The following is a 15,498-nucleotide window of genomic DNA, read 5'->3' on the forward strand; positions in this document are numbered from 1 at the left end:
AATAGCCTTTACCTATAAGCAGAATTTGGGTGTCATTTAGGCATTTTCTGTATAGCATGGAAAAATTCAGAATTTTGTTAAGTTACCTGGCACTTCCGCCAATATTTCTTTTAAAAGCATTATATCTATAGAGGTTTTGTTGTTGTTATTGGTGGTGGTGGTGTGGTCAACTTGCAAATGCATTTAAATTTAATTAATCAGATAAGAGGCAGATGATTGCTTAAAATTTTTTTAGTTAATCAGCTGACTTTTTTTTTTACTATAAACTTTCTGGTTGGGGGGAAGACTCCCCCTTCCACTGAGATCTTGTGGACAGCTACTAATATAGAAAGGACGGCCTGGATTCTCCGCACCCACTCCAGTGTCCCTTGAGAATATTTAGATTTGCCTAGGCTTACAGTTTAACTGATCGCCATTTGAGGGTTCAAAGGGAATATTCCTGCAGGTCATATCTATTATTCTGTGATTTGGGTCTAAAGGGGTTTGATGAAGGTTTATTTAGCTTCCTATGCAATGAGGGTGCAGATCTGCTCATCAAATTGAACGCCAGATAGTGTTGTGAATGTAAATTAAGTTGGATTGTAGTAACATGGAAGGAACAAAGGTCCCCTGCTGATAAGAGGAGAGTCTATTTGGGCAGGATGCATAGGTAAATCAGTTTTGAGGTAGAACTGGAATTTGTAGTGGGGGCAGCTTAGAATATAATTTCCATGGAGATAACATTTGAAATTGATATCAGTGGCCCCACAGTGGAATATTTGCTTTGGTGGAGGTGCTCGTTCAGTTTCCCAACCCTCTTAGTAAGATCGGAACTGTGATTGTTTTCAGGGAACATTTCCTCCCCCTCTCTCAATAATTGTAGGCACTGGGATGGCAATTTTCAGGGAATTATTCAGCAGGGACTTTTGATCACATTCACTATGCTATTTTCTTTCTGCAAATCAGTACCTGGAAGCTTTGGGGGCAGGGGTGCTCAGCAAGGACAAACCGTTGTGAGGAAGTAATCTGGGTGGTGGGAAAAGCACAGGGGAAACCGTCTGTTCCTGAAAATTGCCTCTCTACTAGTTGGAATCTATAAAGGCAGCAAGGCCCTCTAGTGATTACAGAATGGCTGGTAACATGGGATCCTAGCCTAGCGATAAATAAATTTAGGTTAAAGAGGACTCGGGTAGTATCTGTCATTTCTACACGTTTAAACAAGTTTCTTTCTGCCTGAGCTTCTTCCTTTAGATCAATTGTTTGACCATGGAGATACCACAGAAATTGTTCAGGCTTTAAGGCAGGGGTAGTCAACCTGTGGTCCTCCAGATGTTCATGGGCTACAATTCCCATGAGCCCCTGCCAGCAAATGCTGGCAGGGGCTCATGGGAATTGTAGTCCATGAACATCTGGAGGACCACAGGTTGACTACCCCTGCTTGAAGGTACCAAAAAGTGATGTCAGCTGGCCATGCCTCCCGGACACACCTATGGAAGTGAGAGTAACCTCAGGGAGCAACTGTTTAAGAGGTTCATATGGTAATTTTTTCTGCCCGAAGGAGTCTCAAAGTGGCTTACATTCGCTTTCCCTCTCCAGATACCCTGTGAAGGTGGTAAGGCAGAGAGAGACATATTACTGCTCGGTCAGAATTTCTTTATTAGTGCTGTGGTGAGCCCAAGGTCATCCAGCTGGCTGCATGTGGAGGAGGAGCGGGGAATCAAACCTGGCTAGCCAGTTTAGAAGTCTACACTCCTAACCACTATATCATAAAATCTTTTTCTTTCCATTTTGAACCCCACCGCCACAATATCACTGAGGTGCCTTCAAGGTTCTGGGTGTTACTGTGGTTGGGAAATCCTGTTTAGGGTAAATAAAGCATATGCACTCATGTCCTGCTAAGATATCAGCTTCCACTCAGTTTTACAGACTGTCATTTTTTTGGAGGGGAAGTTTCATTAGACCATGGAAGCCTAGCAGACTGATCCATGAGTTTTATTGGTAGCTTGTGCATCCACTGAGGTAAAAAGGACTATGGGAAACTAAAGACTATAGCAATATAGGATAAGAATTCACCATCACCTGAACCAAAACAATCTGTGGTTTGATGCTTAATAATGCAAGCAAAATGAATATTCGGATCTCTCATCACAGAAAGATAAACAATCAGAATATGCTATTATGGGTGTTGGAATCCCCTTTAATACTTAATTAGATCTGGTACAAAGCTAGATCAGGCTTGTCTTGGAATGATAAGACAGATGTGTCATCTTAAAACATGCCATGTCTGTTCATCTGTCTTATCTTGAAAAGGTTTATTAAGCAGCCTTCCTTTTTTCTAACTTGGATATTATCATTTTTCCCTGGCTGCTGGACTCTCAATACAATGGATAAGAAATAATAATAATACTGTGAGTTTCTTTGAGATTCTTTGATTGTTTATTTTCCCCTACTAAGCAGTAGGAAGTGGTTTGTTTACATCTTCATGTTTCTGCAGCAAGGTAGACCCAAGCAGTAGTGGGCATCCCTCCCTCCCCCTTCCCTGTCTAATTCATCATTAATCCAGGAAAAGTAGATTAATTACCCAGATGCCTATAGGATGTCCAAAAAATAATCTGCTTTTCCTCGGATCAGTTGTGAATCAGCTGGATTTGCAAGGTCCGAAATGTCATTGGGTGTTCAAAGGGGCTTGCCATGCAGTACTAGTTTGGGTTACTCCAGTTCAGACTAAGCAAACTGAAATCGGTGCGTTTATATAGGAGTAACTCTGCCCCCAATTGCCAAATGGGGTCTTCTGCTGCGCCGCAATACCTTTGTACAGGTAGCATTAGGCAAGGCTATGTCCAGCCTACATTGCAAATGCTATTGAAACTTTTGTTACTGTTATGCATCAATGTGCCTAGCACCATCTGTGTGCTGGTATGTTAGAATCATAGAATCATAGAATAATAAAGTTGGAAGGGATCTCATGGGTCATCTAGTCCACCCCCGGCACTATGCAGGACACTCACATCTGTATCGCTCATCCACTGTAACCTGCCACCCCTTGATCCTTCACAGAATCAGCCTCACTGTCAGATAGCTATCTAGCCTCTGTTAAAAAATTTCCAAAGATGGAGAACCCACCACCTCCCGAGGAAGCTTGTTCCACTGAGAGACTGCTATAACTGTCAGGAACTTCTTCCTGATGTTTAGACGGAATTGCTTTTGAATTAATTTCATCCCATTGGCTCTGGTCCGTCCCTCTCATAGAATCATAGAATAATAAGGTTGGAAGGGAACTCATGGGTCATGTAGTCCAACCCCCTGCACGATGCAGGACACTCACATCCCTATTGCTCATCCACTGTAAGCTGCCACCCCCTTAAGCTTTCACAGAATCAGGTTCTCTGTCAGATGGCTATCCAGCCTCTGCTCTAACTGTGCATATGTGATTATTTCTACCTGGGACTTACACAGAACCGCTGTCTCTGATGGAAAAGGAGTGTAACTTAGAGCATTGTCATTAATGTGCCTGATCTTGTTCTTCCTTCAAAGTGCACATAGTTTTGTTTAGTGGGTGGGATAATGAGCTTTGATCTGAAAGGTCTCCAGTTCAGATTTTACCTCCACTAACAATTCTCTAGTAGTTGAAAAAAGCCACTTTCTCTCTCAGTCCATTCCCCAACCATCTGCAGGACAGGAATAATCATATCCGCTTAATTTACAGGACTGTTGCAGTGTTTACACCTAGATAATGCAGGAGAAGTGATCTGAAACACTTTGAAAACTGAAAGTGTTAGATAAATTACTATGTTTCATAGCCTGTCTCATGTAGTCATTGCTGTTGTTCCCATTTTACAGATTTGCAGCTGAGTCCAAGCTAGTGGTTTGATCATGTCTGTTGGGGCATGGATATTCTCTGAAATCTGCCCTGGATAATCTTTCAATTTGCACAAAATGCAAACAACCTTAGTCCCATCCCCAAAATGCCAGTGGATATTGGCAAGTTGGAGAGAAACAGGCCACAGGCATCACATTGGCCTGCATTTTCTTCTTGAACTTCTTCACTGGGTATTGTTCAAATCACAGAAAAGATTAAAGAAGCCAGAGAAAAAAAATCCAGTGCACCCTGGCTTGTAAATATCCTTATTTTACTGAACACTGTTGGAGTTTTTCTAAACTTATCTGCACTGCGGCCTTTAAAAAAGAAGTTGTCTGCAAAATATGTGCCCGTGTCTATGTATAAAATTTTAACTAAACTTTAACAACTTAGTCATTGTGAGCTTATATATAACCCAAGGGTTTTCACCCTGCATACAGTGGTTTGCTTGGCTGGGCAGAATCTAGGGTATGGATGATTTGTTCTTCTTTCGTAACAGTACAGCTTCGGTTGGATGCATGCTTGACTGCTTCCACGTGTCCAAGGAGCCAAAACATGTAAAGAACAGGGAGTTGTTCTTGTATAAAAAGGACGCTTTCTTGGACTACTTTTATAACACATTTCATAATGATGAATCTGGACAGATCAGTTTGAACAGGCAAGGCTTATAAAGCGACAAAGATCCAAAGTGAAAAAACACAGAGAAATCAGTAAGGAATTTGTGTATTTCAGATATTTTATATTCAGCCTTTCTTCCAGTACATAGCTTATCACAATCAAACTGGTCATAAAACCACACATTGTTGCAATAGCCTCAACATCAGCATCAAATGACAGTACAGGCACAAAACACCCAAACAGTAAAACAGCAGTCTTTGTACATGCACAGAAGCTGCTGACCCACACCAGAATTTTTCAGCAGCTGTGTAAGGTAAAGGTAAAGGTATCCCCTGTGCAAGTACCAAGTTATGTCTGACCCTTGGGGTGGCGCCCTCTAGCGTTTTCTTGGCAGACTCAATACGGGTGGTTTGCCAGTTCCTTCCCCAGTCATAACCATTTATCCCCCAGCAAGCTGGGTACTCATTTTACCAACCTTGGAAGGATGGAAGTCTGAGTCAATCTTGAGCCAGCTGCTGGGATCAAACTCCCATCCTCATGATCAGAGCTTCAGACAGCATGTTGACTGCCTTACCACCCTGCGCCACAAGAGGCTCTCAGCAGCTGTGTAGGAGGAGACTAATACTAGATAAATGGACAATTTAATCAGTTCCCTTTGTATTTAGCTAGTTATTTAATCTCGCTGTTTACATGTACCACTGTCTCATATGTGTATTCAGGATTAGAATACATGGACTACAATTCTGAGGAAGACCCTTTCTGGGGTTAAAACACATTAGGTCTATCCTTTGTAGGTTTAGCATTGTATGGTGCACATTTTGTGATTTCAAAGATTTGCCCATGGGTTCTGTCTATGTTTTTAATCATTTAACTCCATAAATTGTATACATAAATGTGGACCTATATACTTTGAGTTCCTGGCTCAAATATTCACAACAGATACTCTGAAGGAGGTATTAGGATATGAAGGGTTATAACTCAGTGGCACAGTCTGTGTTTTTTTCAGCAGATGTTGCGAATGAAGACCTATATCTGTCTAATAGTCTGGAGACCCTCTGCTACTCAGAGTAGACCGAACGGCACTAGACAGACTCCAGTGTATTCAGGAGCGTGCAACTCTGCTTGAGTTAGCACTTCAAACCTCTTCATCAGCCTTAATGCACAGAAAGAGTTGCAGGGAAAGAGAAAAGAAGTTGTTTCAAGACACGGCAGAATGCTCCAAACTCTGCTGTTGCAGTCTTAAAAGGGAAAACAGAATGTGCTGCCGATGAAATTGGATTAGTTTAGGTGGTGCAGGGTGTGAAACAGGCTTTCCGATTGTGCCACAGGGACTGGACAAAGGAGAGGGGGGGGAGCCGTTCCTGCTTTGTGAAGGCAGCAGTTAATCAAATCTCTCCCAGCACTAAATGAAACACAGTAGTCCTTTTGCAAAGCACAGAGGAAAGGAAAAAATGCAGAGGTCCTCGTAGAAACAAAGTAGGAGATTCATTTAAAATGCTGCGCTTCAGCAGAAATATAATTGGAAAACAGTCCTGAGTGGATGGCAGGCTAGCCACTTCAAATGAAGATGGGTGCTCCTTCTTGTTGAAGCCTTTTTATGGCTAAATTTGGTATTTCACAAAATAGACAAGGGCTGCAAAGTAGGGCTGCAGACAACTCCCAAAGCAAAAAGTCAGACAATACTAACCAAAGTACTACAAAATACAATTTCCTTGAGTTGGAACAAATGGCGCTGTTCTAGCAAATGTGTATGTGTAGTGTGCGTTCCTGGCAGCGCCATCTTGTGTGTGTCCGTCCTGTCTTTCACCATGTACTACCAGAAGAGGTCAGAATCCTTGAGGTTTCAGCATCAAGAACAGCATATATTTAAGATAACATTCATACCAGATGCCTTTCCTTTTTCTGTGATTTCTGTTGCAGTGTTTTGGTTGAATCATAGCCACAAAATCCATTGCCGGACCCCTCCTAAGACTCATTAAAACCCCAAAATCTCTGAGGTAGAACCCAGCCATGAACATAGGGTTGCTAGCTGCTGGTTGGGTAATACCTGGAGATTTGGGGAGTGAGGGAGGATTTGGGAAGGGAATTCAGTGGAGCATAATGCCATAGAGCAGGGGTAGTCAACCTGTGGTCCTCCAGCTGTTCATGGACTACAATTCCCATGAGCCCCTGCCAGCGTTTGCTAGTCCATGAACAGCTGGAGGACCACAGGTTGACTACCCCTGCCATAGAGTCTACCTGCCAATGCAGCTATTTTGTCACTTGGAGGTCAGTTGTAATCCCAGGAGATCCTCAGCCACCATCTTGAGGTTGGTAAACATACCTGAGCATCAGATCTTGGGCCAATCCCTTTCTGTCATCTTGATCTATCTCTCTGAGTTGTTGTGAAGATAAAATGGAGGAAGATAGAGCCACATATGTTGGTCTGAACTCCTTGGAGGATGGGCAGGTAACCCCAAAGAGATGGCTACCAGGTGAGTCAAAAGCCTTGCTTCATCTCTTCTGCTGTGATCACAATGCCGTGACTCCTTATTGCCTCTCACACCGATGTTCTCCTGCCACGGAAGTCCTCTGCACAATATTTGAAATCAGTAGAAAACCATATAGCAGAGGAATATATGGCTTGTATACTTTTATATAGTTTTGTTTGTGTTGGGTTTCATCTTCTTCATCTGTTCCCAACTTGTGGAAACAGTGCCAGGGGATCACAGACTGTTTCCCTCTCATTGGCCAGTTATCCCTACATCCCTCTTAGAATGCCTAATCAAACAGAAAAATATTTAATTTAGAGTAAGGGAAAACAAATGTACTTTACCCGCCTCACAAAATGGCACTCTAAGCCTCGGCTAGCCATCTGCCGCTTTCTCTTCTGCGATGGATATAGTGTTATATTTGGACATACGCTTCTGATACCTACTAAGAGGATCTGCTGATTGCTGTAGCCAATTTTAAACAGGCTTTCTTGCCAACTTCCATCCAGGCGTCTTATTAAGGGGTTGTCAAAAGGTGAGTTGATCAAACGGTTAACAAAGATTCTGCCTGAGCAGGAGAGGGAAAAACAATTCTTACCAGCCTCTCTGACCAATTGTGCATGGCAGTGGATACAGCAAATGGGCAGCGGGCGGATACTGTGGACCAGGAAACCGCACAGGAAGCTGTGTACTAATGGCTGGGCAGCTACGCCGCAGCATCCCGGGGCAGTGGCAAAAGCAGCAGGAGCACAGTGTGGGTTTTCCCGGCCTTGGTATGTCAATCACAGCGGAACACCGGAAGCGGGCCTGGAGGCAGGCCCCGTGGCCCAGAACATGCTCACACCACCCAGCCAGGGGCCACAAACAGTGCAGAGATGCTGAACGGAACGTCCAGGGTCTCAGGCAGCGCAGGCAGCCGTCACGGGAGTGTGCAGCGAGGCCCCATGGATGGCGAGGCTGGGGATGGTGGGATGGACCACAGGGTGCCCCCAGCAGTATCGACACAGCTAGACACAGCCATCAGCCTACTGGTCAGCAGTGTGTAAGCTATCATGGGTGGCTGTCACGCAGCAGCGAGGTACATGCAGCAGTGATGGTGGGCCCGCAGGTGATGGCAAGCTACAGGGAGCAGGGCCAGGGGGGCGACATTAAGGGTGATTTCCCTGGCCTGGAGGCGAGGGGCTGCCCGGCGGTGGCATGCCCTGCCTGTGGTCCGCTACCCGAGGGCCTGCTGGACAGAACGTCGGAGCAGGGACTGGTGGGAGAACGATGTGACAGCCATCTGAAGCGACGGCCATTTAATAGTGAACTTCCGGATGAAGCACAAAACGTGGCAATCTGCTCCAGGACGTCCGCCGCTGCCACAAGGGACGCTGCCGGTGCAGGCCCGGGCCTGGGTCGGTCCTTTCCCCCTGTGCATAATTGGTCTCTTTTTTTCTTGCACAAATCTCATTGCATAGAAGAATATGGATTCACTGACATTATTGGGATCTCAGGTTGGGTCTGCGATTCCCCACCCTCAAATCCCTTCAAAGGGCCAAAGCAGACATGCTCATTTTTAAAGAGCCGGTCTCCCCACAATCCTGCAGCAGCTGTGCAGAATGGCTGTTAAAAATAAAGTCTAGCCTGTTTAGCCTTAGCATGCTGCCATGGGGGGAGGGGGAGCAACACTTCCAGTTTCTCAGTCCCAAAACAGTTTGCCTAGACCAAAAGTTATTATTTCCCAAAACAATTTTGCTGCTATGTGTGCACAGGATACTCCATGTGTAACAACAGAAATGGGAGACTTCATCACTGCAAATTTGGCACAGAAAACAACTTGGGGGACAGGCAGGAGTCTTTCCTTCTTATCTGTGGTGTTCCAAGTCCAAATGAGCTCTCCTTTGTTTTTAATAACTATTCCCCACAGCTGCTGTCTGGCTCTGAAGAATCTGAATTTGGCCTAGCTATGAGGCACAGTGGATGGTCTTGGGTCAACTCAACTTCCTCAACATCACCTATTTTGCAAGGTTGTTGTTATGATAATATAGGGTTGCCAGCTCTGGGTTGGGAAATGCCTGGAGACCTTGGGGGTGGAGCCAGGAGTGGCCAGAATTTGAGGTGGGGAAGGACCTCAGCGGACTATAATGCTATGGAGTCTCCATCACCCGAAGCAGCCATTTTCCATTGTCTGGAGATAAGCTGTAAAACCGGGGGATCTCCAGATCCCACCTGGGGACTGGCATTGCCATGATAACATGGCAGCAAATCTTTCACATTTCCCCGAGTTTCTTGGATGAATTTCTTTTTTAGGTGGGGAGGAGGGTGTAATAAATAAATTACAGACATGCTTGAACAATCCATCTGCACACTGAACAGCCGTAGTGATAATAACAGCATTACTAGAAATAACCACTTCCTACAGTGCCTGATTCCCATTAGCGGCGCTGTCGACCCTCCCTTGTCTGAGATGCATGAGGCCCATGTGAGCCTCCACTGTTGTCTGACTTGCCTATCTCCCTGGGCATTCTTCTTGGATTGATTGTGGCTCACAGCATCCTGGCCGGGAAAGTGTGTGCTTCCTAACTGATCTCCTTACCAGAGTGAGCAAGAAACTAGCTTTTAATATGCTGTGCTTGGCAGACTCCCTTCATGTAATATTGAAAGGGCTTTCTTAGTGATGCATCATTGGCCTGGTCCTGTCCCATAATGGGTTACTGATCTCTCTTAAATGCGACAACTTTGCTCCCAAGATCTATTATGCAGTGGCTCATTCCCAGACTGTCCAGGCTCACCAGTGGACTCAGTTTAATTACAGGATGTGAGTGATGCCAAATGCAAAGCTCCTTTTGGCTCCAGCCTTTTCACCCTGGGCCAAGATGGTACTTGTTAATTTATTGATCCATTAATTTTAAGAGGGGGAGGGGAGCAATGTGTACAGTCCCAATTACTGGGCATTTTGCATTTGTGAGAACATATATTGCCAGCTGGAGGAATACAGAAAAGGCAGCCGATGCGATGGTTCCTGGTTTTGATCAAAAGGGGTTGGTGAGCTGCTGGTCATCCGATTATTAGAGTTGCTGTTGTGCAAACTGCACTTGATCTTGGCCAAAGCATTCACACATTAGACAGGTTTTTGGAGCTCACCTGCATCATCAGGAGAGTCACAGGGTATGGCTGTAAATAGACTATACCACACTTAGAGTGTGAGAGGGTGAACTGCATTCCACTACAAAGGCAGGTATGCATAACGACGAATTTTAAAATGCCGTTTTTTCGTTCCGCAACCAATTTGCAACATAGATCCTGGTGCGGAATGGCCCCCAGTGTTTGCTGCTAGAAGGGCCTGACTCCAATGAATGCTCCTTCAAAGACTGAAACAGCCCTGTGGTGAACTCTTTCCCCTGCCCCTGCCTTTTGCTTTGAGAATCCAAGCATAGAATTCTGTGGTTGCCTAGCAACAGCTACTGAAGGACTCTGTTTCTTAAACTGACAGGTACTATCTTTCTTTCTTTCTTTCTTTCTTTCTTTCTTTCTTTCTTTCTTTCTTTCTTTCTTTCTTTCTTTCTTTCTTTCTTTCTTTCTTTCTTTCTTTCTTTCTTTCTTTCTTTCTTTCTTTCGCTTTTTTTAAGATTTCAAAGGTTTCAGAAAGACTAAGGTATTGGTTAGGTTGTAGATAGATCTTTCTTGCTTGTTCACAGCTCCAATCATCAGTTTCAAGCACCTTCCAATTTGGCCGACTTTGCTATTAGTAGACAGAAGAAGCCCGAGTGCAGGAGAAACATTCCATTCCAACTTCTGTGGTCCATTCTGCTCCCACTCATTCTCCTGCATGTCTAGATCGGACCTTATACATTATGGTGGTGAGGTAAAATTCCTCACTCCTGTGACTTTGAACATGCATGATTCCAGCCCAGTTTAAAGGAGATGCTGTGGGAGTTGAAGACACCCACCAGGGAGGACTGTTATCCTCAGTATTATATTTAAATCCAGGCCGCAAATAAATATGCAGTCAGTTGTAACAACCCAAGGGGCATTTATTACTCCCTCTCCTTCACCATCTCAGTCTTGGCTAATGTGAATATAGTTAAGCCATGTCAAGCACTGATTTCCCACCCCCCTTACAGCCTTTTATAATCTCTGTTTATAAAACAGCACATAATTATAGCAATAAAAGGAGGATGCTGGTGAAACAAGCTGGGTTTTTGCCTTCACTCTCAGAAGACCAGCAGGAGTGTGTGGGTGGAGAAGTGCTGCAGTGCCGTAAGGGGCTTGTTTCCTCACATGTGCGTTTTGCTTGGGTTGTGCTTCTGTCTCCGAGCCTGGTCAGTATGCAGGAAGGTTCCAAGCCTTCTCATGTTTTAGGGTTCCGAGGGAGATGACCAAAGTCTCAAGGCATGTGAAGCAGCAATGAAAACAGGGGTAGGTTTTAGACAGGGCCATGTCCCAGCCTGCATCATGCAGTGTGATGCATAGAAGCCACCAACACACTCCCTCCCTCCCTGCCTCCCTCCTAGTGGTTGAAAGAACAGGTGATGCCATGGTGTTGGCATTTGCCTCCACTCACTTTTGTGCCGTTTGTGGGCTGGGGGTGTGTGGAAATGGTAACCTGATGACGTTATACCAGATGGCTTTTGGTGCACTCTGTCGGTTGCCATTTGCTTCATTCTTCTGAAAAGAAGCAATGAGTGCCACGGACTTACCCGTGCCGCTTTTTGGCGGCGTGGGGGGTGGGGAGAAGAGAGCGGCAGTAGCCGGCCGCAGCTGTGGGCTCCCTGGCAGCGCCGTGGCTTGCGCGGCGCGAAAAAGGAGAGGCGGGGCTTAGCGTCCGTTTGGGACGGTTGCCTGTTCCCTCCCCGCCTCTTTCGCCGGAGCACAGGCAAGCTACCCACCCACCCTCCCTTTATTACTGGGTTATTGTTGTCTGGTTTTATTTGTCACAGCAGTATTTGCACAGGAGTATGAGTCTAGTTGCATTAGAGCCGGTGGGCGATCGGCATCCCTGCGGGGAATGGGGCCCCCTAAAGGGGGTGGTGGTAACGAGCCACATGCAGACCCGGTGGGGTAGGCTTGTGAGCTCGTTCATGACCAGATGGCCCTGGAGGTAACCAAGGAGGTTTGCGCCCTTTGGTCCTCCACATGGGCTGTCTCCCTGGTTTGCAGGATTACCCGAAGAGGAGACCCGCAACCCAGCGGGGTTTTGATGGGATCCTTTTGGGGTGAAGCATGTTTGCAGTCAGCGGACTGCTAGTCTAGACTCATACCCTTGTTGCCCCAACCCTATGTATTGTGGTTGAATGTTAATAAAGCTGTGGCCATTTTTTGCCAATTCACTGTGTCGCGTCATTCTTCTCCAAACTAGCCACCTACCAGCCAATGCGACTTCGGTTTGCCTCACCTTTTGCTCTGAATTGTAAAAACACAGGCTGAGTTCTGCCCAGTGTAGAGGGAAAGCTGGTTGTTAACTGCTCAGAAGCATTAACGTTTGACTTCCCGGGATCAAGTTCTGGCACGGAAAACAAAATGCAGGGCTGGTGAATAAACTGCCCTAGTCTCTACAAAATGTACGGGGCATGGGTGTGGAATGCCAACTATTCTACCCATTTGCATCTCCTGTATTTCTCTGCAATGCAGAAAATAACAATAAAACATTCTGGGGAGATAGGAGGGAAATGTCGTTGATGGTGCCGTGCCTATGTATGTAGAGTGTCCTCAAGTCACAGCCAGCCCTAGGAAGCAAATATGGTGGTCCAACAAGGAAGAAACAGAGTGGTCTGCCATTGCTTTCCTCCACGATGTCTTCTGTAATAGTCCTCCATCCAAGTACTGACCCCACTTAACTTCCACTAGATCTGACACAACCAGATAGTACCCTGCTAACTTTCTCCTGCTAGGGCTGTCAGGTCTGTTGGGCAACCTCTCTGATCAGAATCAGGCATCCCCATGTTCCCATTTAAGCATGGAGGGGGGAAGTGAGAGAAAAGGAAGGGCTGGCTTTAATGCTTGAAAATGAGTTTTAAAGGGCCAAACCACCTGTGATGCTGGGGGGAGCCTATCCCATCCTCACATTTTCTGAAGCTACCTTTTGCTATGCAATGCTAAAGAGATGCATTTTGTATATGCTCAAAGGGCACATCATCATTATGGCTGGGTCTACAATGTACTTTGTCTGAAAGCCTGCAACACTGATTATGTTTGGTGTTAACATTCTTTAAGTTGCAACACACAGAAAATCACCACCACGCAGGACTGTGCAGTCCCATAGTACCATTATGTAATCACTTTATTCAAGGATTGCAAAAATAAATATGCTTCTCTGCCCCTGCTGATTCCCACACTCACACTCATAACAGGCTCAGAGCCAAGGTTCATAAGCAGCAGCTACCTTTGCCATGTTTGTTGCTAAATGTTCTCCCTCCATAAAATTGGAATAAGATTATCAAAGGTTTTGGGGTGATGAATGAGGTGATGAATAAGAAGCATTTCCCCCTTGGAAATTGCAGCAAAATTAATATTTGGCAAGTGAAATTAATACATCATGAGTGATTTTGATTTCATAATGCACAATTTTTTTTTAAGTTATCTTTTGATTCTCTGTTTTTTTACTGCCTGCGTGGACAGATATTCAGTCTTGTTTTTCACTGCAGTTATTAGATATCATGCATAAAAATTATAAGTGGTCTTGTTAAAAATGTTTTTGATTCCCTTAAAAATCAAATAATCTGTCATCAGCTCTGCTAAGGAATTTCTCCTTGTAATTGAGGCTGTATTAGCTGCTCTGCGTTCCTAAGTGTGTGGCGTGTTTTCCCCAGGCAGCTTGCTAAAGTGAGGGAAAACTTATTTACTGAAGGGAAAGATGCTCAGAAAGCTTTTTTCCCCCTCTTTTTTTTTTAAACTCACACTTCTGTTTCTAAGGAAACCACTTTCCTGGTGTCTTCTCAGCATAGATCCCATCTCTGTGCAGAGACAGAAACAGCATCTCTGTGCCAAGAGAGAAACAAAAAGCAAACACATGGAAACCTTTTAAAGCAGGGATTCTAAACCTTTTGGCACATGGGGGGTAGTGCCCATTGCCTAAAGGAGGCTACATCTTAAACCAAGATGTAACAAAATTAAACATCAAAAGTGTACATAAAAAGGTAAATGAAGAAATGTTAACTAATGCAATCAATTTGGAACAATATTTTACTGTGCGATCCTACACATATTTACCTAGCCAGTGTGGGTTTTTTGGCTGTTTTCTGTTAGCCAAAGCACTGATGTCCAAGTCAACGTGTCAATACAGACCGGTATCCCCATACCTATGAGAGCCTGTGGCCAGTATTATACCATTATTATATATAAGGACTTGTCACTGATGAAAGAATCTCACTGAAAACGGAGATTTCCTGGATTCCGTTTTGACAGAAGCCCTACAGAATAAAGAAATAAGGAAAACTACAAAAAAGGGACACTTTTCTTTCTTTTATGAATATATTTATTATATTGCCAGTAGATAGGTCTGTTTCTCTCTGTTTTGGTTTAATTATTAGACTGTCCTTCTTATACTCTTGTATGACAAGTCAATGTTTGTGACAGACACTCTTAAAATGTCATGTAAATGTTCATCTGTAAGCCTTGACCTATATTTTGATTTCACAATGTTCATCTTGGGAAAGGTTTGTTCACAGATGTATGTGGTGCCAAAGACTGAACATGCCTAAAGCAAATTTATTTAGTTTGATAAATATATCAGGTAGACCAGAATAGAAATCTAACAGACTATTGTCTTTGTAAATATCTCTGAGATGATCACTGGCTTGCAAATCAATTAGTTCCATCTGAAATAGTTACTTCCCTCTTCTGGTGCTACTTCAAATGGATTCTGAAACATTCTTATTTCCTTTCCAAGCCATGCAATCACTGAATCTGTTCTGAAATTATACCTGCAATAGGTTCAGTGCTTTGATGTGTCTTTCAGCACTGAATTGTAAATTCCCATGCTTTGTAAACTTTAGTCCATTGTGGAATGAGAAGTTTGGAAAGTTACCTTCATTAACTTGCTTCACAAAAATGTTTAGTTTTGCTTCAAACACTTTCAATTCAGTATACATGTTGCACACAAACTTTCCTTTCCCCTGAAACCTTATATTCAATGTGTTCAGATGCTCTGTGATATCTATTAAGAAAGCCAAATCAAATAACCTTTCACGGTCCTTTTCCTTTCTCCTTAAGATGCCAATTTCATGATGAAGAACATTTGAGGACTTTGCCTCTGCTAAGCCACCTGGCTTTTGCATGGTACAATACAACCCCATATTCTGCATCTACCTCTGAGATAAAATTTCGAAACTGACAATGAGCAAGGCCATGATGCCTGAACTAATCAATACTGGATACAACAATACAGATCACACTTTCCCACTGAAGAATCTTACTACACAATGCTTGCTGATGGATGATGCATTGAAATTGCATGGGAAGTGTACTGTTTAATTTCAATATATCTTCATTGATTTTTGCAACTACACCGGTTTTACTTCCCACCATATTTCTTGCACCATCAGTTGTGATTTACACATCTGCAAGAATATGTTTTCTGCAGTTGTGGTG

Source organism: Paroedura picta, chromosome 13 (assembly GCF_049243985.1).
Source record: "Paroedura picta isolate Pp20150507F chromosome 13, Ppicta_v3.0, whole genome shotgun sequence".
Taxonomy (NCBI): Eukaryota; Metazoa; Chordata; class Lepidosauria; order Squamata; family Gekkonidae; genus Paroedura; species Paroedura picta.